Consider the following 24,069-nt stretch of genomic DNA (forward strand, 5'->3'; position numbering starts at 1 on the left):
AGGATTAATGGAGACAGAGTGAATCAAAGTTTAAGTGTTTCGTTAATTTTGGAGTTAGGGTGAAGGAAACACAATTAATAGCACAGTACATATGCAGTACAATACTGTACACATTTGATACACACTACAAGGTGTTGAGTTGTCTAACATATCAATTACAAACATTTTTCATGTAAAGTAAATATTTTTTTTTCCAAATAAAATCGTTAAATTATGATTGTATCTGATAAGTTACCACAAAATTAACTTCATAAAACTGAAAAGCATATTAAACACAATATTAATGAAAATTACATAATGATTAGGTGCTCTGGACTCAACGCTAAAGAAGCAAGAGTAGGGAAAGGAATGGTACAGAGTCGAACAATGTCCCTAATTGTTTTCAACGCTTATTTCGAGAAAGCTAGCAATTAAATCTAAGAGAGGGATTGAATACCAACGGGGAAAAATATCACGCTATTAACTTCAGATAACATTGCAGTCGTAGCTGAGACTGAGGGATTTGAAGAAGATTCTGGTGAATATGGAAATAACTACTATCATATATTAAATCATAATCAATAAAAAGTAAACTGGGGAATATGGAACAGAAAATGAGACCAACACCAAATTTAAGTTAGAAAACAAAAACTTGGACAGGTTAACGAAAGAAATGTTTAAAATAATATTCCAGGCACTCCACTGAACGAAGAATTTGTCTACGGATGGGAAGAATAAAGAAAAATTTCATTAGATGCACCATCTGAAGCATATTTACCTTTAGCGGCACGGTCTGAACGTTGATAGCAGCAGAGAAGTCATGGGAGGAAACATTCGGAATGTGGTAAACAAAATGGATGGCCCGAGGGAATAATTGAGTAATAATAATAATGAGTGAAATTAAGACGTGCTAAGGGGACGGGAGGAAAAAGAAATCTTTTGAACACCTTACGATGAAGAACTTAATTGGCCTCACAAAGAAGCATGACGATCTGATGAAGACCATCGCCGGACATAGGGCCATGAAGAACGGCAAAGGAAGACCTATAAACGCTTACTTAGCACAGGTTATGGAAGATGAACCAGAAAAGACATAAGTAAATATGAGAAGGATAGTAGATAGGAGAGCTGAGTTGAGAGCTGCGTCAAACCATTTCAAAATTAACCCACGATGATGAATAATAATTAATCAACGAGTTTAACCTGTTTCCAACGAACCTGAAGTTTCCAAAACACGCCGTGAGATGATTAACTCCACCTTATTAACACTAAATTATTTTCTTTATGACTGGCAACTTCGCAGAAAAATCTAAGTTTTAGATGAAATAAACAGAGCCATAAGTATCATTCCTTGCCAAGCAAAACTGATAAAGAGAATTAATATCAATACTCAATAATTGCTTGAAATACAGAAAATTTTCCGAAATGATCACTTTGAGAATCGTTAAGCAAAATATACACATTTTCCGCGACGAAATCAAGTAATGCCAAGTCTGTAGCCACTGAGAGATGCATTCTGGAAGTAAGCGCTCACAATCAGTCCCAACATAATTACAGCCAGTCGAGGGGGTAGGCGATTCGAAGGAGGCCACAGGCTTCGTCATGAAGGCATCCTTTTCTTAGTCGAGACAAGATTGAGATGGTAGACAACCAAAAGGGAGCCACACGTCACATCCGGCCACCATGGCGGCCGAATCCTCGACGGGAGAGATCAGCTGATATGCTCCTCACGAAAGGAATGGGAAGTGGGTGGGAAGGAGGAGGGGAATATGGGAGGAGAGGGAGTGGAGGCGAGATAAATAGAGGTTGAGGAAGGAGGATACGAAGAAAAGCGAAGGAAGAGAGTAAAGAGCGAAAAGAGGGCCGAGAGTATGCATGAGGCGGAAAGGAAGAACGAAGAATCAAGTCCTACAATGCCCGAAAACCTTCGAAAATATTATTTGCAAAAGCCTCAGTTCTTCATCACAACGACTTAAAATGGCGTTACTCGACATTTAATAGTCATACTAGTCATCAATCATATTCATTGGTTGATAAAAGTTCAAATTTACCTCGATAACTCGAAAATTAATTTTTACGTGTGATGGACGATTTTTGCAGAGATGGAAGAAATCTGTCTTTAAATTGAATGGTTCCTAACAAGCTAAGTAACGCCAGATTAATTTGCTGTGAACGCGACTTGCATATTTTGCTGATAATAAACCTTAAGCTCAAATTGTTTTATGCATGTACAAAATGCTAGAAATATTTAACGAACCGAGCAGAGAAATCGTCAAAAAGATCACGGTTGAATAAGTAGTTTCACCACTAAGATGAAACATTAGCAGATTTATACAATTACAACAAATTTCACTACCTCGTTCCTATTTCTGAACCTTCCATTTGATAAAAAGATCCTCTCGAACGGCATCCCTGATTGGCTGTAAAAATTAAAATGTATGTTGGCTGTAACTGCCGTATGAACTGTATCACACGATGCTCGGCCAGATGAAAGACAGAGGATGTAAGCAATACTCCCCTGACTGACAAGAGGCGGAGTATCAAGCGACTCAGGCTTCTAGCACCGTAGTAATAGCAGTGCGATGTAAATTACATTCTTCCCTGGCTGTAGCTTCGTGGTGTTACAGCTTCGGAGGCTTGAAAACTCGTGAAGTAATAAAAACACTCCCCTACAATTTAATTACATTCCAGCGGAGAAAAAAAAGTTCCTCTCACAGGTGACCTTTGACAGGATGTAAAAATGCAAATATAAAGGTTGTATCTGGCGTATGAACTGTATCACACGATACTCGGCCGGATGAAAGACAGAGGATGCAAGTAATAATCCCCTGACTGACAAGAGGCGCAGTATCAAGCGACTCAGGCTTCAGCACTGTAGTAATAGCAGGCCGATGAAACTTTCATTCTTCCATGGCTGTAGCTGCGTGGTGTTAGAGCTTCGGAGGCTTGACAACTCGTGAAGTAATAAAAACACCACCATATATTAAAGTATTTTTTTGAATGACTACCAATTTCACAACGTCGTTTCAAATTCTTAACCATCCACTTAGAAAGAAAAGTTCCTCTCGAACGGATTCTATGATTCGCCATAAAAATGTTAATATATAGATTGTATCTGGCAAATGAACTGTATCACACGATACTCGGCCGGATGAAAGACAGAGGATGCAAGTAATGATCCCCTGACTGACAAGAGGCGCAGTATCAAGCGACTCAGGCTTCTGGCACCGTAGTAATAGGATGGCGATGCAAATTACATTCTTCCATGGCTGTAACAGAAGCTGCGTGGTGTTACAGCATCGGAGGCTTGAAAACTATGGGTAATAAAAACACTCCCATGTATTTAAATAACATTCCATTTAAGAAAAAAAGTTCCCCTCAAAGGTACCCTATATTTGGTTGTAAAAATGTAAATATATAGGTTCTATCTGACGTATGAAATGTATCACACGATACTCGGCCGAATGTAAGCCAGAGGATACATGTAATAATCCGCTGACTGACAAGAGGAGCAGTATCAAGCGACTCGGGCTTCAGCACCGTAGTAATGGTAGGGCGATGCAATTTCATTCTTCCATTGCTGGAAATTCGTGGTGTTATATCTTCGGAAGCTTGAGAACTCGTGAAGTAACAAAAACACTCCCATATATTAAAGTATTTTAAAAATGACTACCGACTTCGCTACCTCGTTTTTAATTCTTAACCTTTGATGAAGAGAAAAGATCCTCTCGAACGGCATCTCTGATTGGATGTAAAATTTAAAGCTATGGTATGAATCTGTTGTATGTATTGTATCACACGATTCTCGGTCTGATGGAATACAGAGGAATTATGCAATAATCCCTTGATAGACATGAGGAAGAGTAAAGAGTGATTCAGACTTCAGGCACCGTACTTTTACCAGGGAATTGAAAAGTACATTCTTCCAAGGCTCTAGCTTCCTGGTGTAATAGATTCGGTGGCTTGACAACTTTAATGCCAGAATAAACTACATGACTACGTTTGGGCAATAGAATTTTGAACATTAAAGCGAAATTAACTTTTATATTTCAGACCAAACTTCATTTCACAGCTACATGCCATTTTCGTAATCAGCTAATTAGTGATCTTCCTCGGATATGATCAAAGGGGGAGGAGTTGGGGGTCACATGATCTGGGACATATCCATTTCAATATCCGCCTCATGGGCATAAGCCGAAAAACATTCTTGTTTATATTTACTACGGGATGAACACCACATCAAGCGACTCATTAGTAAAACATATACCTGGAAATTTTCATTGAATAGCTTCGAACGCATCGGAACATCCATTACAGCAGGTAAAAATGATCCAAAATAGCGAAAAAGGATGCTAAATAAGAACGGAAAGGTGAAAACACGAGCGTCTGGTGAGGTAATTAGTTCATTCGACAGGATCACGTCCAACACAGCAGCGCGCGTCAAACGGCGCGGAGCAAGCGGGTCAAGCAGAGGGAGGGAGTGGCACTTTCCCTGGCGCGCAAATGAGGAATGAGGCGCAAACATCGCTAATTGCAACTCCACGACGTCTCATGGCGTTTGAGAGCGCTGGGGCGCGGACAGTGGATGGGGGAGGGGCAATTATATGCCCGCGCGACACGTCTTCTTCACGTTTATCATGGAATGTGGCGAGCGAGAGTCGGGTGAGGCTGAAACGGCTGCACACATTTATTTTTCTTCCATAGAATTACCTAGAGAGGTCCTTCGTGACGTTGCTCGCAAAGCCAACCACTTTCTAAGACGGACAAGCATTAATAGTAAACACTAAGGAAATGAATTTAATGGTAAGAGAACACAGATACAACCATGAAAAATACGCGCTATTCACTCAAAAGTATCAATACGAATTAGACTACTTAAAGGGGAAAACTAAAATATTGATTAAAAAAAGCTCCTCCAGTCCTGCAATATAAAAAATGCCGGAGATATTACTTATTGCGCATTAAAATTTAGCTGCCTTCTTAGAACAAAATCAATATGCCAAAATATTTAAATCAATTACCAAGCGCAAGTAATACAAACGTAAATAATTATTAACTACCACTGCAGGATAAGCGAATGGGGTAGAACACAGAACGACATCCACGTAAACAGCTGTCACACTCAATTGCGCCACTTTCAAGACGTGACATTCATCCCAGAATAATTTTTAATAGCAAAATAAGTAATAGGAATAATATTGAGGGAAGCTAAATCTCAAAGCAGAAGTCTACAGAAAAACCACACGAGCCGTATTAGTCATTGTCCATCACACAATACATACGACACAGGGATGTTTAATAGAAGATAATGATTGTTTGACGCGCCTAAACATGAAGATGAACAAGTTTTCTCGGCATGCAAACTTAATGTCGAGGTACAATAGGATTATCAGCGATGGGGTAGTGGTGAGGATGGTATGAACGGGGGCCCAGAAGCTGATAAGAGGAAGCTCATACGCGGCACGCCACAACGTGACCAACGTGACTAAACAACGTCAGGGACGGTGGGTGGTTAGTGGGACTAGAGGGTAGACGAAAAAGTTAGAGGGAGGCACAGTGGGAAGCAAAACAAATTGTGGCGGGCATTGCCGCCGCAAGAGATTCTTTTCAGTTCACCTGGCGCTTCCGCTGATATAAACTTATAGAATTCCTGAAATAAATTTCAGAAGAAAGGCTCTCCTTCATTCGACACGTCATTTCACTAACGACTTCAATTGACGATTCATTTCGTCTTATGAGTCATTCATTATTCTCTTATTTTAACTTTTAATAGAAAAATAATAAACATATTTTTAATCACTATATATGACGGGCAAGGAAGCACGAGACATATGAGATAATCCTCAATAGTACTATTAACCTTCAATCAAACAATAAACCTCACATAATTATCTCATAAAACATCAAAAAGAGGAAGTAACAACGAATCAAGTTCGAAATAACTACTACGATAAGTATACAACCGACCACAGGGAGAAGTTAAAAAAAATGAGCACCGAACCCTGAACCAATTAGCACCCTAGTACTAATAGCTAAGCATTAAAATTCTATTCCTGGTTGATGTTGCTTTCTTTCAGAATACGCCAGGGTTTAAATTCCTCGCGCGCATTAATATTCAAGGCAGTGCTTTCTAAAACGGCATGAATGAAAAGGTGAAATTTTCATTTATTTTGACAAATGCATTCACGGAGGAACTTCATTAATCGGCGAGATGGTGGAGACGAGAGGCAAAGGGAAAATTTCAGTGAGACAGCGAGACGGTGGAGGGGAAAAACTGGCGGCGGAGCATAAATGAAGTGAATAGGAGAAAATGAGGAGAAAAAGATCCCAGAGTCCTCTTTAAGTGGGATTGTGAAGCAAGCTCCGTTCCCGGCAGTGACGCGATCCCCAAAAAGATCTCGACAAAACTCGAATTTTCTCCGTACGGAGCAATTTGGCTACATTTTTTGTGGGGGCCAGACGGAAGCGAGGAAAAGTTTTGGAAACGCTCGCTAAGAGACAGACGTCAACCAAGCGATTGGAAAAGAATACACAATAACTATATCCACAGGAAACGAAACATTTCGAACGATTCATCGAATCAAATGAGAATTTCTTTTATCGCACCCGAATGCGACAACTACCGGTGCGACAGGAAAGAAATTTGAAAAAATGCATTATATTAAGCTATCATTCTGCTTGATCAGGAGTGGGCTCAGGCTTTGGCGTCCACGATATTTAAGATGGACGGCAGTTGGCATAGGCAACGATGGTTGTGGTACTGCAAACATTTAGTGTTTATCAAATTGAATTGATTGAAATAATATTGCAATTTCAAAACTATGCAACACACTAAGTATATTATTAAAACCGCCAAACTCGCAACAAACTTGAAAAAGGCCACAAATGAATGGTAATTAACGACGCAGCGTAAACTTAATCTCAATTACAAAATCAGGGTTCATAAAAAAGCATTACACCATCTGAATCACCCCATTGCATTTTTCCCTCTAAACTTCAACGTCAGATAAATTTGCATAGAACATCATTTTCATTTATAAAATCATATTCACAAAAGAAAATACTCATAGCAAATGCCAAGCTTTGCAGCAACTGGTGATCGATTGCAAATCAAAAACATTGAAATAATTAGTCTTAGTTAACACACCCTGCTTGCCATACCTGGCCAGTTTCACAGCGAGGTAAAATGAGCATCATATCATGAATCACGTTTTTACGCCAAACAAAGACGCAATCAAGCGCAAGAAAGCCAACAATGCTCTCTTTGCCATTATACGAAGAACACTTACCAGAAAATAATTTCATAGTGAATGATTTTTTTTAACATTTATAGCTCCCACGCCATCGTTGTGGCACGAAAAAATACAGCATCCTCCTACGACAAGACCCATCCGAAAAGTTCTCGCGGATTGGGAATTAAAAACAACGCTCGAGTTCGCGGAACAACCAGGAAAAAAATAAATAACACACCGACGCAAGAGAAAGCACAAAAGAATGACGGGACCAAGCGAACAAAACAGTAAAAATAAAATAAAAGAGAGGAAAACATTCACTACACCATTCCGTCCACAAGGGACTTGCACACACAAGCACGCATACATCTCCGAGAACGATTCTAACGAAGCCATCCGGAGGCCGCGACCACGCGAAAAACGACACACGAATATACACGTGCCACGACATAAACACGGACGGAAAACGAAAGCGGACGGAGGAGGAGGAGAGATAGGGAGGGCCAAGGCGATGTGCATACACGATGCGACCGACAGGGGGAGGGGATGAAGGAGAGGTGAGTTAGAGAACAAGGGAGTGGGTGCAAGGGTTGGCTCCATCGGAGAAGGGGAAGGGAGGGAGAGGCGGATGTCATGGACATGGCGAAGCAGGGTGGAAATGGGGGTAGCGCGATGTGCCGTGAGTGCCAATGAGGGGAATGGAGGGAGAGAGGAGAACCAGGGTGGCCACTCAAATATCAAACTGAAATTCCCACTATTATGAACAACTGTCGCTGAAAATTCAAAATAAATATTTTTTCCCAATGCTATTTAAAAACCTTTTTAGCATCACAGACGTCAATCACATGGTAATACAGCTCAATTGTGGTACATATAATGGGAATAATTCAATTCGCATATTTTAAGTTAGCCTTTAGTCAACCTCCATGAGCTGACCAAACTGCTATTTTCTTGTGATCAGCGCAACTAAATTTCATTTACAGCATTAATTTTCTATTTTCTCCAAAAATAGTTTAGTGACAAGAAAATTTTTAAGTTGTATTGAGATTGCCATGTAAAGACCATCCTTTCATTACTTTTGTCAAACGTAAGCTATTCCTCAACATTCTCTCTACTTCGAAAAATATCTCCATTAAATCCGGAATAAAAAATAATTTTCATACACAACTTCCAGAAGATAGCATGGAAAGCCGCTTTTAGCCATCACTTGATGGCGTACAATTAAATGCAAAAACTTTTTAAAATTTCTAAAAAAAAATACCATATACTTCATTTCTACATGCAACCTTAGGTCAGTACCAATTAAATTTAATAATTAATAAATACTTTGTCAATAATAATTTTATATTCTTAGAGGATAAAACCCAAAATTAAGGAACACAAAACAGGAATATTCAATATATATATTTTAACTGACACTTTATCTATTTCATTCAACTATTTTTTTTATATTTTTGCTTCAGTCACAACTCGTTAATTTCCTACCTCGGAAAATTGTATGGTAAGATAATTAAAATTAATTTTTAAGATGATTCTAACGCTAAGATCCCCAGTTTTTGTTTAAAAAACGGCATGAATTTTAGTTGTAAACCGAATAGCCATCACAACCTATACAATGTTACTATTTTTAAATAGTGTTCCCTGAAAATTAACGCGTAAAGCCCATTTTAGCGGAGGTAGTTTGAAGTAAAAAAAAGTATATTTGTAAGTCTCGCGAGGCTGAAATTTACCCACTGGAAACTCAGTTTTGCATGAGGCATTTTCGCGTTTTTTCCGATGCATGTACTTACAGAGGCACCAAAAAAATCCATCGTGCGAAGAGACAAATAGCGGCAATGAATGCATAAATATAAGATGCGAACAGCAAAATGGTCTTTTTGACCAGTCAAAATTGCGCGAGTGACTGCATGCATATAAATGAGTAAGCATGAATAACCCTCTACATCTAATAACCTCGTGAAAAAGACCTTCACAGGCTTTCGAGGCTGGATACTGCCACAACTTTCTCGGCAGTTTCATAACACATGCTTATTTTATGGCATAGCAACGTAAATACAATACATCAAAACACGATTAAATTCTATCAAAAAGTAACTGTAAAAGATAATTATTACAAAATATGGAATGAATTTTTAAAGTTGCTGAGTATCATCTTTATGAAGAAGCAATGAGTATTCATGAAAATATTTTATGTTTATGACGAAAAGTGCATTCTCTTGGATAAAAAACTATATTTCAGTATGAGTTAGACTGGTAACTGGACTATTTTTACATAAAAATAATAATGCTGTGATATATAATCATCGGAATTCCTATCTTCAATCACAGTATGCTCAAATTTAAAAAAAAAAACTATATGCAAAAGAATTTGAAAAAATCACCATCAGACTGTTGCAACAACAATTAATATTTCATATTTATGTGAGATTTTATGAGACATTCCATGACTTTCCGCACGATAAATGTCCTAACTTTCCAGATTTTCCACGAATCGGTACCACTTGCGATGGGCGATATAAATATAGCTGCTGTGACTGAGGCCCAGATACTGAAAAGCAGCAGTCTGAAATCTTCGATTCAATATTTGAAATCCTTATAACTGTCATCGCCTTTTTCTAAGTATCTACTGCAATAATGGTGACACAGCTATAATGCTACCCTCTGCAACAACCGCTACCACTCACTACTTAAAAGAATAATTTCATAAGAACAAGATCGACTGTGAAAGTGATTCGGTTCTGATTGTTATATCATCGCAGTTTTGCTGCTGTTTTTATTGAACATTGAGAAAAGGAAAGATATTTCGTTAGCCAGCAAAAGTAAAGAGCAAAAACTCAAGCATTTACCAAAAGTGATACATCAACCGTTTTATCCGAATTTACTACCATCGCACCCCACAACTGGCTCCATAACATAAGTGACTGTTATAAGAGATCATAATTAAAGCCATGAATAGTAGACAGGTAGCAACTCGTAGGAGTCACAAGTCAAAATATTGCCTAAAACATCATAGTTCCAGTCATTCCCACTTCCCGAGAAAAATTTCGCGACACTCAAGTTTGAGGTACCACATCTTAGTGACAGCTCATTAAGATGCAGCATAGTATATTTCCATTACATCATCATAAATTCTGTATTTTGATTTTTTTCCATCCAACTTTGTTTGAAAAAAGGCACGACTTCTGGCGCTAAAAACTATAGCTCCCCTTTGAAAGCTAATTTTCAAAACATTTCCAAGTGCCGAAATGAGAGTCAATACAATGTAAAAATGGACTAATTATCAAAAAGATAATTATTTTTCTCGTATTGGTCACGCAGGAGAATGGAATGAGAGAGAAAGAGCGACACAGAAGCGAAGGGAGAAGGAGAGAGAAAGGGAGAATATCCCGACGGAGCCCTACACACCACTCCAGCTTCAAGGAAAACAAAAAAGTTAATGACTGGGAGGGGAGAGAGATGGATGGAACGGATCCGCTCAGAATTCCGCGAAAAGTCGACGTCGGAGAATAAAATATAACAAAAATAATAAGAAGAACGCCATGCGCCACTGGCTCCCGGAAAGAGGAGCGGTAAATCACGCCAGATTCGCTTCTGTTTCGAAAAGAGAAGAGAGGGATTGGGGGCTTTCACGCAATGAGGGTAGTGAGGGGATGAAGGCCCACGATTTTATTGGGAAAACAATAATTTCTCGGCAAGGGTTTGATCGCCCGCAAAAAGGCATCCCAGATCGGGCGTTGACGATGATGGAGATGCCCAACACTCCCTCGCATACATTATCCGCGCACTCGTCAAAACACGAATTCTTTTTCGACTCGGGTAGTCTGAAGAAAATTTATTTTTGTCGTTTATTTAATGAATACTTTCAGCACGGTAAAAAATTGAGAACTGTCGTATCGTCTAACGCAACGTACAGTACAGATGTGGTCATTTGACTCGCGATAAAACGGTACTGACACCATAAATGGGACTTTGGTATCTTTATCCCTACATGTTGAAAGAGTCAAGCGTGATGGATATTGTGCACAGGTGGCTTTCAACGTCAATAATTTTAACTGATTACCCTAAAATTGATTGACTGACATTATCGATTGTTATGTACAGTCACTTAGCGAAAAGGTGGGTGAATAAGAGTTCACGGATTGACAAGAATTAAAGGTAAACCTCACGTTATTTATCGAACAAGTGATATTACAAGAACCAATCTTCATTACCGTGGTAATAAATAAACACCTCCATACTGAATAGCTCTATTCTACAAGGGCCCTAACACTATCACTCTATTGTTTAACGATACATTACTACCGAAGACACAGATTTTATATCAATGAGGCAATTCGAAATTCAATGGAAAACGAGGATGTTCAAAATTTAAGGAAAATACAAACACCAAAAATCGCGCAAAATGCTTGAAATTGTGTACTAATACGTTAACAGACATCAGGGCAGACATTACAAAATTAACTTAGGTAGAGCAAACTCTTACACAGACTGCCTATATGTATGCAAAATATTGAGAGGAGGAAACAAAAGAAAAATTTTTGAATGAAAACAAGGCATGTATGTATTAACAACGATGGAAGGGATGTTAAGATGCATACTTAAAATAAGGTATCAATCTAAAATTAAGTAAATTGAAGACTTCCGAAAATGGTCCTTCTAAATGATGATTGATGATAATAACTAACCACGCAATAGCTATCCATTCCGTAGAACAGAAAAAAGCTATTTCCTATAGTATTTTATAATATTGAAATTTAACACACACCTTTAGAACCTTTCATGCCATTAAATGCTGTAAATACAAGTTAATGGGAATTAAATGGATTAAGGAAGCACTTCAATCAACTTGATTACTCGTCGACCTTGGGAAATCTATAACCCGACGACTTTACAACAGACTTTTTTCATCATTCGTACCTACTTGCCCCAGCGAAATCATAATAAAACGGTGATATCTGTTTTAGTCAGCCTCGTAAAACATATACTCAATGTGATTATCTAAACTTCAGTTAACAATACAAATACAGAAGAGTGGGTTATGAAAAATTATCACGCACCTTTTCCCACTACAAATTGTCATACACTCAGTTACACGAAACACCTGTTTACAAGCTATAAAAATTTCTAACGATATAGGGGCGGAGTGGGTCAACAACAAGGTAAATTTCACGACCGCTATGAGTGTATACTGTACAGTTTTGCTGCCAGTGGGGGCCTATAAATTCCAAAAGAAATTTGCAGGGATAATACTCTCGATGAAAATACGAGGTTTTATGCCACCTAGCTTGCTCTGAACAAATCTAAATAAGTGAAAAATCACTACAAGGATTAGCAAAGAAGGTATCAAAAATTCCATAAGGTTCCAACAAACCGGTAAAACTCACATTCAGTTCATTGAAAGAAAAATTATGCCGGGAAAATACTGCAAATATCAATAATTTTAGGAAAAATGCCAAATAAAAACATACAAAAAATTACATGGAGAGGATCTGTCCGCTTCCTGATGGATTTCTCTCGGGATTCCTTGCAAATTAAAAAGGCAATATTGATCGGGTTTTGAGTAGCTTAATGGAGCATACGTCCTCTAACTAGAAATGGGTGAGCGACTGCTAGCATTGGCAAGGGCAGTGAACCCGCTACGTTTTCACCACGACGGAAAAACCGCTTGTAACTTTCACTTAAACGCAGTCAGAATTCCATACAAAAAAGACCAACATGTACACTGCACCTATATGCACGCATGATTTCCCACTATATTTTTTTATAGCAGTCACACAAAAATAATGCACGAGGCGCCGACCAACGATATTGTGAAGAGTTTGGGGCATTCACCCCTTAGCAACGCGAAACAATGAGGGATAATCACCATTTATGACAAGTATTCTCGTCCAGCCGTGGGCACGGATAGTTCCACCACCCCATTCGTGCAAATTAAATATTGATTCATTCAAATTAAATATTGATTGATTCAAATTAAATGCGTGGCGTGATTCCTGCGTTTCGCTCGATCCCCGCCGACGACGATGGTGCAAAAGCATGCACTCGTGATTCGAGAGGCAATTGTTTCGTTGAATCCTCGCCCACCCTTCCGCTGCACATCACTATTGTTCGATGAAAGCGAAGAGGCAACACAGTGCGTCCCTGTCGTTCGCTTGCCATTGACGCAGCCTGCTGGAGCGGACACAGAGCCACTCCCTATGAAACAAACGTGTGGAAAACACCCCACGACAAATATCACGTGGGATGTTATGCATCTACAAAAAGCAATGGACGAAACGGAGAGCGGAGAGACAACGAAGAATACGAGAGTAATAGTGTGCCGGAATAAAACACTATTCAAACGAAGTACTCTTTACTTTGCATTTGCAAAGGCCTGGTTAAAAGATAATTCTCTAACGAGTTCACGTGCATTCGCTGTTTAGATAGAACGGAACTAGTAAGCTTGAAACAAACTAGAACACGTTCTATTTACCGTTCGTGCATTCACACATCAACTTGAACGCGTTAATGCATTGTGTAACCAGACTAGCTGACAGACGGAACACGTTAGAAAGGTATAAACGTGTAACAGGTCAGTAAGAAAACATGCCCCACAAGACTAGTTTACAACGATGAAATAGGTGTTTAGGACTACATATATCATTAAAAACCTAGAAAAACACCGGTACGCCACATCCAAAGACACCTCACTTGACGTCCTAAAGCACTGTCAACTCCTTTTCCTCATTCCATCATTCCCACCACGGAGGTGAACTAAAAGGGACCACGCCAGTGGGCACACCTCGAATTGTCGCACATCGATGTAAATACATCACACGTGCACGGCCAGACAGGGAGGTAGGGAACTACGGAAGCGGAAAAAAAAGTCCTGAAAAAGGTTTTCAATAGGGGCGGAGGAGGAGGAGAAAAAAAAGAACGTGACGTAGTCTGAGCGCAACTCGACCAAACACGACGGCAGCGCAGCAAGTGAAAGTGGCGAGATACGGGGGGAAGAGAAGGGGATGCTGCAATGCAAATGGTGAATGAGAGGCAAAACCACACGAACACACACATATACACACACGCACAAACTATCAGACAAACATGCCCGCACGCGAGGAGCAGCGCGCGTAAAAGAATAGGAATCAACATACCCGGTATAGACGACCGGAAGACGTTGCCGCGACGGCAGAAGCGTCGGGGAAGCCTTGACGGCAGATGGCTGCTGGCCGGTGCCGCTGTTGCCGCCGACGACCTCGCCTCTATCTCCTCCTCCCGAGGGCTCATCACAGTGAATCACGTGACACTTCGTCAAGCCACAGAGGGAGGGTGGGAGGAGGAGGGTGAGGGGGATTTATTGAGAAGCGGGAGACGGGGGTGAGGGGGCGGCGGCGAAGGCAGAAATAACCAACTTCCCTTCTTTGAGGACTGTGGCGAGGTTATGAGTGGCCGGGGGTGGGATGGGTAGGGTTAGGGCGGGAGTTCAAGATGAAGGGAGAAGGCGGGCGCGGGGAGAATGGGGTGAGTGCGGGTAGGGTTCGGAAAACCGAAAGGGTTTCGGTGGAGGAGGATTAGGAGAGGCTGGGGATCCTGCCTCCGCGCCCACCACCCACCTCCAACACCACCCAGCGGAAAAAAATGATATCACTAATAAAGCCCTAGGCACTATTCTCTCTCCTTGTTTGAAATTCAGCTCTTCTCTGAAGTCTGGTGACGGAGGAGATGCGATGTCACCGGGGTAGAAGGGAATAAAGAATACACAAGGAAAGGGGCTCTATTAAAAGTTGCACAAAAACATCTCTCAAGAGATGATTTAACGTGGTGGACAGGTAGACGGATCGACCGATACTCTATGTTTTTTCTTCTTTCATCACTGGGATAACCTGCATTGGAGGGAGAACCTTATAGGGACGAGGAGGATCTGGTTAGTCACTCGGTCATAGCGGCCGCGATCGGCAATGCACGTCGTAACGGAACGAGATAGAAATAAATAAAAAATCACGAATCCTCTTGTCGGGCAGCGGGGCAGGATGATGCAGTGTCTCGAAAAGGAGCTCGCGAGAAAAGGCGGAGAGAGAAGTAGGGAGGTCATTCGAACAGCCACAAAGCCTCAATCGTGCACGGAATGCACCGGCCGAACGGAGCAGAGAATAGCCGAGAAAAATGACGGCATGAGCAACAGTTGCACGGGGACGAGGGCACGAGGAGAGGGGAGGGGAAATGCTGAAAGTGGGAAGGGAAATTTGTGGGGAATCGGGAGAGGGTAACAGGGAGGGGGACTTAGGTGGGGGCGGTGGCGGAGAGAGTGAAAAAATGAAAGAAAAACATTCGCCGAAATCGACGCAGGTAATCAAAGGGGGAGATATGAGTAGACATAGGCGAAAACACAGGGGGGGGGGGGGCGAGTATGTGTGTATGTGGGCTCAAGTCGGGGGCGAAGGGAAACAAATATGCATCCACTTATAATGTATATTCGCGTGCACTTTGCGGACACCGCGTGTTTTGTGCTACACTCTGTCGCATCAAACGCCACGCCGCCACCGGGTTCTACGTATCACCCGTCCTCCCCCGATACTCCCTCACCTACCCACCGCTCCTCTTCATTCAAACCATTACGCGCGCGCGCGCGAGCGGCGGGCCGCACCGAAAGCAAACGCTACACACGCAGACGACCGTCCGTCTGGCGTTTGAAGCCAAATGAAGGGAGGGGGGAGGAAGAAAGAGATGCACAAAGTGGAGATGTGCAAAGAGAAAGACTCGAGAGGAGGCTGTGTCGTGGGGGGGGGGGTGAAGAAGGGGGGAACAAGTGTGGGAAGGCGAGAGAGAGAGAGAGAGAGATAGAGAGACGAGGAGAGCGAGTGCCTTGCGGAGGAAGTCGGAAGGATCGATGGGATGAGCGGCAGAGGGAGAAAGAGAGAAAGGGAGGGGGAGTCACGTGACACACACTAGAGAGAGAGAACGGGAGGGGGGGGATAGCGATACGGAAAGGATATTACGCGGGTAATGCACGCGTTAACGTAACACTCACAGAACGCGTAAAGAGTCCGTACTACACGGTTACCATAGCGTGCTTCACGGAAAATATATAGGTGGTCAGCTCGATTAGGGTAATATCAATCGACAAACGGTGTAGCAATACAGAGAGAATAATACCCATATGATGCAACAAATTAATGATCCTGCTTACATACTCACAGGATATAACTCAAATAACGTACGGGTAAACGTTCCGACGACACGTGTAAGGACTAAAGAACCTTTCCGCAGTGGTCGCTTAATTTAGGGTTATTTCAGGCGATTAAGTGTAAAGACGAGTAAGGGATACGGAAAGTATATCAGTTAAATGCATGCGTAAAATTCCGGTTTACAACGCGCAGGAAGACTACGATAGCAAACTTAAGCAATCATCGCAATGCTCTAATGACATGTTTGGGATTGAGGCGATGAGACAAGGGTCAATGAGGGAGCTCAAGAGACGAAGGGGTCAAGTGAACCAAAGAGATAGGAATTTGGAGGCCGCAGTAAGCAAGTCAGACGGAAAATGCACGCTTTTTCACGTCTGGAACGTTTTGAGGACCTCGAGTGGACACTTTAGTTAATCATTACATGCATCGCCGAACGTTAAAAAAAAATCAAGTGGGTCCCCGGAGACGAGGAGGTGTTTAACAGGGAGAAGGAAAGGGTTAAAGAGTACGCCGGGGTCACGTGACCTACAAGGCCCGGAATGGTTTAAGGATAGCGCACACGGACAGAACACGCGTGAAAAGAAAAGTCCAGTTGGTGATAATCTCACCAGCATCAAGTGTTCACACTCCACGTAATCGTTACAAGTGTTTAGGCCGTGAGGAAATAAAAAATATCGTGTCGGTAGGATGAGTAGGATGGAGGGGGGGGAACCGGGAGGGGGTCAAGGAGGTGGGCGGAGGTAAGGAGAAGAGTGGTGGGGGTAAGAGGAGGGAAAGTGAGTCTCAGTAGTGACGGAACCGTGAGTGAAGTGTAGGACTGAAGAAAAGCAATACCGCACTTGCGCCGGTCGTCGGAGGGGAGGAGGGGGTCAGAAGGGGGAATGGGATTTGGGGAGCAGTGACGTGAGGGGGAGGGAGGGAGGACGAGCAACACTGGACTACCACCCCTTCTCCTCTGCTCACTGAGTGAGCTTCACTCTCACAGAGGCACACTCTTCCTCCCGAGACACAAGAGACGACAGCGCTGGCGTGCAACACTCCCGGAAAAGAAGAAAATCCCGGAGGCTGAAGGGCAGAACCACGCGACGGGGGCGCCTCTCCACAGCAGCCGGCCAGAGGAACGAAAGACAACCAATCGTCCGTCACTCACTCTGCAGTCACAAACAGCACCACGGGACACGCGCGATCCGGCACGGAAACGATCAACCACTCCCCAATGAAAACCTCTTTCGCGTCTCTTCGCGGCGGTGGTTGGAGGCTTCACACACGGGCGTGCACTAACGAAAGGACACACGCTCGATTTGCGATGGAGCACGACGAGAAAAAGACACGGGGAATGCGATGCAGGGGAACAAACAACGAGACGAGCGAACGAACGGCAGCGCCTTGCCGACCAGACGGTGGCCCAGCTGCGACTGGCGACGGTGCTGCCGCCGCGTCGGCCTAAAGGGACCCGAAGAAAACCTCGCCTCCTGCTCGCCCTCCACTCCACCTCGCCACTCGCTCAGCACGTACTCTACCGTCTGGCATGAGGAGACGAGAGGGGGGACGGGGAGGGTGGGAGGCGGGGGAGGAGGGATCGGAATGAGAGAGAGAGAGGGAGGGAGGGGTGGGAGAGAGCGAGTTTCGTGCAACACTCTCTCCCTTCCGACAAATACTCATCGTAGTAGCGTGGGAGAACGTGAGGATGATGACCACTTATTCGTTTCACACTGCATAAGTATTTACTACTAACGGCCGCTTTTCCGATCTTCCTGGGCCGGCATGTGTACATACATACAAATGTATACACACTCACCGTCCTTGGCGGCAATGAGTTTAATTTCTCCACATCACAGGTCTCGGGTACGAATCCCGTCTGGGTGGATTTTTCACCACGAGCTTGTATGTATCTGTACATTCAACGAGTTAAATTTAAGCACATAATCCTACTTTAAGACAAATGAAGACAAGGATATCATTATTAACTATGCTCTGTCTTTTCTGGAATAGTCAAGTAACTTGAAGTTCGTCAAGAATACAGAAAGTTCTCAGAATAGTTTCCGAAAATAAGTCGCTGATAAGTATATTATAAGTATTATCATTATCTTCCACGAAAAAAGTAAAAGTGTAACTGCAGAGTAATTAGGAATCGGCTTCGTGGAAGGTACCCGAGTATACTGAGGGATATGGTGTTTAATATTAATGATTCCACACTCAGAAATCTCTACGACTACCTTGCACTTACTTACTTTCAATTACTTAAGGGATCATCACTCCCGCTCAGTTGACCACGTCCGCCAATATTTTTGGCCTATTTCTTTCTTAAACACTATCCTCCCAAAATGATCAGGGAATATACAGTTGTTATCAATACACACACCCATCTGATGACACGACGCAGCATACGCGACCAGAAAGTCTATTCCCAATGCATTCCTACTCACGTTCCCTGCATTATTTGCCCCAAAACCCCGATTCCCAAACATCACCCGAAACAAAAAGGTACATCACCGCTAACGTTGACAGCGACCGCGAATAAAAAGCAGCATGGGCATGCTTCTGCAACGAACGTAACCATAAATTACCCCACAAAGACATTCACTATCATAATTCTGCACCAGAACAAAATTCCTCCACTCTGTACCCGTGACGAAAGAGTCAATTCCCACACCCTGAAACGCAACTGCACCCAAGGGGCTATACAACGCCCAGGACAAAATTCAAGCCATTATACTTCAACAATTTGAAGCCCAAGCCTGAGTACAGCTCGGGATGTATATTTTCGAATAATAATTGTCGAATTTCATTGCATGGAAAGGTATTCCGTGTGATTTTCTCGGGCCCGAACTATTTCGTCTCTTCCTTTAGCTATCTGGTCTTCCTGTTTGGACGGTGCTGCCATTTACTGATTCCTTAACTGTACTTTTTCGTATTGGGAAATGATTTTATAAAAAAAACGGCCCTGAATTTCTCGCAGCCGCAAATGAAAATACCACGAGATTCAAAGTGCTTACCTCAAAGAGATAGTCTATTTCCGCTACCGCACACTTGACCCGTGAATAAAAAGCACCCAGAACATGTATCTGCAACCCATCGTCGATTACAGCGGTCCATGCACCCATCTCACGCGCAATCCTGGTACCCTCGACGAAAATGAGTATTACCCCATCCTGAACATGCATTGCAACAACATGAAAACAGTTTTCCACACGCATAGAGTACTCCTCCGTATTCGAAGGCAAAATATTTATTATCTCATCCTAAAAATAGGGTCTATAATCAGGGATGAGAAATATAATAATCACATAAGATTAAATTTTAAATAATAACTGCCCATGTCACTCTAAGGTGAATGCAGTCCAGATAACGAATTAATCACGCAATAAAATCGTCCGAGTATTCATCACCTAAAAAATGCTCACTGAAATAGCCACACCAAGTCAAAAAGGCCTTGATGATAAAATTTTCATAACGTTGATGGTTTTAAGCCGACACTTAGCACACGAAATCAATCTTAATTTACAACAGAATCCTGGGATCCACCAAACTACAAGGAAGGTTATTATATTTCTAAGGGAACAAGCACTTTGAAACACTGGTGAGAGGGCTATAATAGTAAAATGTCTAATGAATAATACATTCAGATTGCAAAAGACTGTCCACAATTCTAAACATACCTTTGTTAAATAAATCACAATAATAATGCTTAATAGAAAATATTAACAGCGCTGCCCAAAAGAAAAGTCACATGAATTCAACTTTAATAGGTAGCCTCTAAAATAATTCTGGCAATCAACACGGAATAGATCTTCGAGAATAAAATAAACAAAAAAACCCTAACGGTCATGAGTATAACTTTCATCTGGCATTGACCAACCATAAATATAATATAAATACAATTTCCACTGCTAAATACAACACTCAAAATACACAGAGGTCATAGTATGAAATCACACACCTACCGGTAGTGAGGAAATCCATGTCCATCAATCCGGTCCCGTTTCCATGGAATGCTCGTTGTCGTTACCTTTTTCCTCCGCCATCTTGCCTACAAAGAAATATTGAATTATAATGAGTTAGTAAAATGTTAATAATCACGAAAGTTCCTTTCTTACCATTCTCGTATGACTATGGGCACAAAATTAACAAAATATCGAACAATTCTATCGAAAACTTTGACATAATTTACAGCGCATCAAACCACCCGTTCACCACAAACACAATTCCACTTCGTTTTCACTAACGAAGTTCGCAACCTCTTACCTATAATTCGTAAACTAAGACACTGAAATCGGCCAATCATGGCCTTTTGTTCATTAAGCCAACGAGATTGAGCGTAGTACCTTAAGCTAGAAAGAGACAAAGGCATGTCTCACATTCCCTGTGATGTTCTTTACAGGTTCCAGACGCGGAGAGATAAAATTTCAGGAGCCGTTTTGGGTGTCGGCGTGAGAGGCAAACGAATCGCGTTACTAAACGTCCATTCAAAATGTATATGCGATCAAGCACTGCGCTACCTTCTCCACAAAATAACGTAACGAAAAGGCATTATAAAGTAAAACACTTCAAAATGAATTTCTATGACTTATCTTTATTTAACATACATGCCTCTGAACGTTAAGATAACAGTTGAAAAAATTGAGTGCATAAGATCTCTTATAGGGATTCGTTCTCCATATCAACCACACCGAGAATAGGTTGTCATCAATAACAGATAAATAAATACTGAACGGTGAGATTCGATGAGATAAAACGATGAATGTTCGGTGGTTGCCTTCAAGTGGACAGGAAACTAATAGAAAACAAGACTGAGGGAATGTTTTATTTGGATAGAAAACTAAGGACTAATGACAATCCCTATAAAAGGATCGTAATGTTGGGTAAGCGATGGAGGAGAGGAAAGCAACGAGGAGAGGTAGGACTTGTTCCGAGATTACAAGAAATCGTGAAAGAACATGCACCTTAATTCTAATGGCGATTTCTTCTGAAACCTAATTTCAACAGCAGTTCTCAAAAACTGATACGTAGTTTTCCGCGGCGTTGTCTAAATGATGTCTCCATGCTTCTGAGTTTCACCGCGTGGATTTTCTTTGCGACGACAGTTTCTCCGGTATTCCAACCAGCGTCTTCAGTCGACCTGACCTGACGCCTTCGGTGAAACCCAGAAGCATGGAGACGTTCTCAAAAACTAACATTAATATTATAATGAATGTCCTCAACTTCCTGATAAATTTCAAATGTTACATTTGCCACATTATTAACATCCCCCAGTCGGTTTCGATCATGTTCAAGTTATTACAAAGAAATGAAAGTATTAGGACACTATACGAAAACACGCGTAATAAACGAATGGTGTTTGGAGGAGGAGTAGAACAGTTGGGATTAACCGCGCCATGACGGAATCGTGGGGAAGGGAGAGAGGAGAGAAACCTAGCGTCTGCATTCGCCCGCTATATAAGGAAGGTCCCCCAATGGGACCACGACTTAACATACCATCAGACGGACGAACTTGAAGTGCCCTCCACAAATGGCTAAAGCAGGGTTTGGGGCGTCCATGTAATGGCTAAGGCTTTGTGGAAGAGGAATGAATGTAACGAGAGGTCTGGGGGAAGCTTAAGGTGTTTTCTATGCTGAGAAGAAAACTCTATTTTAAGGCATTCCAGCACATTAGAAAAAGCTCTTTTTTCACGAAACCTAGTAATATGATAGAAATATGTACCTACATATTACAAAATCTCTTCCCAGAATAAATTTTACACATTTATTGATTGTTATGGTAATTATACAAATAATTACGATATTTCCTCGATAGAACCTTTATTTAATAGATTTAATGAGGATAAGATTATACACCGATTTTATCCATGGGGCTCAAACTCACTATTTCTCCGTAACCTCCCCCTAATTCCCTTTATGTAAATGGTGTTATGTGACGGAGGATACGCTGGTGAAAAATGCTTTTCCCATTTTACAATACCTGTGGGTTAAGCAAACTTATTTCATAAAATATGCCCCAGCATTAAGAGTTTCTTTCCACGCAGATTTATTTAAAACACGCAACCGGTCACGACCTCTTCGAGTCGAAAGAAAAGTGATGAAGCATTCCTTAACATAAATAAATGTAACCATTTATCCGCTTCCTAAGGGGGGGAGGGGAATATATGGTGGAGTCTGGGAAAATGTTACGCATTTTCGATTGATTTTAATTTATTTTGCCAATCCAACAGCACCTCACCATATAAAAAACTATGATCTATCATAAAAATGCATTATCTATCTATATACTTCCTATAAAGTCCACTTCCGACCACTCACTCACTCATACAAATGTTTGGGGTGAACGAGGCGAGATACGACTAAAACTCTTACTACGACCCCGTCTAAAATTATCTGAAACCCGATGATTAATTGGGAAAACACTTACATTTCCTATTTTTTATCTGCCTATTCATTTAAAATAGAGTATGGGGATTAGTTCAAAAATAGCCACCAAAATCAAATGGCGGCGCGGCGATCATTGGAAAGAAGGTACAAACAAATATGCAAACAAAATGAGCAATATTGGAAAAGACGATAAAGGAATTAGAACGATACGATGATATAGATGAAGCCTGAACCACACGATTATTTGTTTCGTCCCTCTTAGTGATCACTCGAGCGATCGCTTTTCGGGACCGGAAAAGTGACCGCTCGAGTGACAATTTTTCCTATTCACACGGTCCCTCCCGCCGCGCCGTCGCTTCTCGCATCATTTCCGATATCACAGCTCTATGTCGTTACCTATGTCGTTCGCACGATTGTCAAACGTTGCGCTGCAATCACTCCATACGGGCATGCGTTCTGATTGGCTGATACGGGGTTTCAATGACGGTTTCAGCGACCCGAAAAAGCGACCAGACGAGTGATGAAAAAAGTGATGGGAATCCTCACCATTGGAGTGATCGCGAAAAACAATTGCGCGCGACCATCATTTCCGGGTGAACACTCTATAATGACGAATAAAATGATCGTGTGATTCAGGGTTAAGGTAGGAAATTTAAATAGTAGTTTTTGTAACGTCAATTTCTTAATGGCTTCTTTTCGTACGAACAAAAATCTGTTTACACCAAAGCGTATTCAAAGGAAAAGAGGAAAAAGATAAGGTAGGAAATTACTTATTATTTTTGATAAGTTACATTCTGTATATAATATTTCGGTGCTATCAAAATCGAAAGTGTGGTTATAATTGATTCCATAGTTAAAATGTGCACAAAATGCCATGTTTTAAAGGTGATTCGTGCTTTTGACTGTAATTTCTGTCTTGTTGTCCACTGCAGAAGAAAGATTTCTAAACAAGCCTTCCTTAAAAGATAGGTAGGTAAAATGAGTTTATTTTCATTGGTTGTGATGGTGATAACGTTTTATTTTTCGTTACGATCTTTTTTCTGTTAATATCCTTTTTAATGTGGAATTTTATCCGTTAGCAGAGGCATCAAAGATAATGAATATTAGAATATGGAGGATAAGTGCAATTATAGGTATTTCTTATTAAATTATTTGTCTTACGAAAATCACGTTTCATTGAGTGAGAAGTTATTTAGGGGTATGTCTTCGAAATCATGACATTTATAATGTCCTGTTCATCAAAAGTTGTCATCTGCTACTCACCATATGATTTTATTGCGCATTATATTGGAAATTAAAGCTGTAAGGAGATTTGAGAGTATCCCGAT

General features: G+C 41.4%; 1 protein-coding gene across 12 annotated transcripts in view; it reads right to left on the reverse strand.

Annotated features, from left to right (window-relative positions):
* The window catches only part of LOC124153473 (uncharacterized protein CG43867), a 681,094-nt gene that overhangs the window by 523,444 nt on the left and 133,581 nt on the right, over positions 1 to 24,069 (reverse strand). For 10 of the 12 annotated variants that reach the window (XM_046526646.1, XM_046526651.1, XM_046526649.1 and 7 more), the window contains exon 3: positions 20,320 to 20,405. The gene's annotated coding sequence lies outside the window, so the exon portion shown is untranslated. Of the gene's footprint in view, positions 1 to 14,344; positions 17,791 to 20,315; positions 20,406 to 24,069 lie in introns of those variants that run through there. The other 2 variants (XM_046526643.1, XM_046526644.1) reach the window with 2 other exon arrangements.

This window comes from Ischnura elegans, chromosome 2 (assembly GCF_921293095.1).
Source record: "Ischnura elegans chromosome 2, ioIscEleg1.1, whole genome shotgun sequence".
Lineage (NCBI taxonomy): Eukaryota > Metazoa > Arthropoda > Insecta > Odonata > Coenagrionidae > Ischnura > Ischnura elegans.